Raw genomic sequence first — 2,041 nt, 5'->3', positions numbered from 1 at the left:
ATAGGAAATTGTCTTAGAATACATCACCGGATTTGTAATAAAGATGTAGAAGAAAAAGTAGAATTCTTGCACCAAGATCTCCTTCCTCTTCCAATGAATGCTTCTAATATTCAATTCCGGATTTGTAATAAAGATGTAGAAGAAAAAGTAGAATTCTTGCACCAAGATCTCCTTCCTCTTCCAATGAATGCTTCTAATATTCAATTGCTTGGTGTTAATTTTCTTGAATTTCTCTTTTCAATCTCCCTTATTGTTGTCTTCTCTCCAATATGTCAAGAACGCGTGGTTTGATCCCACAGATTTTTAGTGTGCGGCTCCCCTCTAATTTAGCTCTTTAATTCCGTGTTTATAATATCTTGGAGTTTAGGGAAAGATTTAGATATGAGTTGGGCCGAAAAAGAATGGTAAAAACCTAAAAAAATTACTCTCGCACGGTGGCACCTGGGCGCTACAATTTGGGCCCCTAGGCGCTGACTTTCTGTCAAAATCTCAGCATCATGGCGCCTGGGCACTGAGGACTACTTCGGTTGCACTGGACAGCTTTCAGTATTTTTGTCATAACCTTTTCGTTCGATATTCGATTGAAGTGATTCAAGATACGTTGGAAAGCTAATTCAAAGGACTACAATTTTGCTTCAGGAATCATTCTCCAATTTGATCGTTTTCTATGTCAAAATGAGTCTAAATTTGAGACCAAAACTCGGGCGCAAAACTTTTTGGTTGGAAAATGATTTATGACACCTTCCTTCATCCAATTGGCTTCTAGAACTCTCGGATCTTCATTTCAAGTTTCAACACGACTTTTGATTAATTGCATTTTAATCCTTGAACTTTGGATCTCTTACGTTTTGGTTATTTCATCCAATTTCGCTAGCTTTTGCCTATTTCCTTCCTTTGACCTCTTTTAGCTCTTGTTTTCTCCACTTCCATCAATCTACAAGACAACACCAAAATCACTTGTTAGCACTTCTAAAATACTCTCCAAGATAACAAAATCATGAAATTAACTCCATCTTTTACTCGGGTAATTGTTGTGATGTGAACTTTTGATAATGATCTGATAAAATACGAAAGCAGAATTACTCAGAAATTAAAAAAAAAAAAATCTTTAATTTAACAAATAAGATTGTCTAGATGTTCACATATATGTTATATCAAAAATAAATGATTCGAATTTTTACTAAAATTCAAGTTGAGCACAAAACTAAGACGACTTATTTTTGACCAATTAAAAGAAGGGCAAAGTTGTAACTTCATATTTTTCATATAAAATAATTAAAAAATTAAAAATTTATTCATTTTCCTCCCCAACCCTGCAACCACCCACTCACCTTAACCAACCAAATCCACTATCCTCACCCACCCATCACTGATCATGACACTCCGTCATCGCATATCGCCGCCACCAATTGCTCCCTTGACCACGTAAAAAGGCAGCTTATATTTCAAGCAAGCAATCTGATTTTCATCTGAACTTTTTGTTAATAATGTTCACAACAATGACCACAAGAATGGGTTCATGTAAATCCAAGATAGTGTTATTGCTGGAATGTGGAAGCAGAATTATCTAAAAATTAAAAAAAAAATCTTTAATTCAATAAATAAGATCGTTCAGATGTTCACGTGTATGTTATATCAAGAATAAACTATTTGAATTTTTATGTAAAATCGATGGTCAATTCTTGAATAAATTTTGAATCATAAATTTTTTTACCTAAATTCTTTCTCCAAATTTGAACAACTATGGAATTATGTATTACGATTATTGTACAATTCCTTAGACCACCCAATTTAATAATTAGTCTTTGCTTTTTCCACTAAAAGTAAGAAACTGAACTCTTGAAATATATAAGATCACGAAAGCAAATAAATCTGTAATACTTTCCTCTGACTTGTCATTTATGTTTTTTACCTCCGTCCAAGATTTTATAATTAGGTACGAATATAAATGACCATTTTTTTCATTCTAATTATTCTCACTAACTTAAATATCATTTTCTCCTAACACGAATTCATGTTCTTTACTTTGCTCATTTTCAAG

Source organism: Olea europaea, unplaced genomic scaffold (genome assembly GCF_002742605.1).
Source record: "Olea europaea var. sylvestris unplaced genomic scaffold, O_europaea_v1 scaffold3282, whole genome shotgun sequence".
NCBI lineage: Eukaryota > Viridiplantae > Streptophyta > Magnoliopsida > Lamiales > Oleaceae > Olea > Olea europaea.
The sequence above is the reverse complement of the archived record's forward strand: the minus strand, read 5'-3'. Positions refer to the sequence as shown.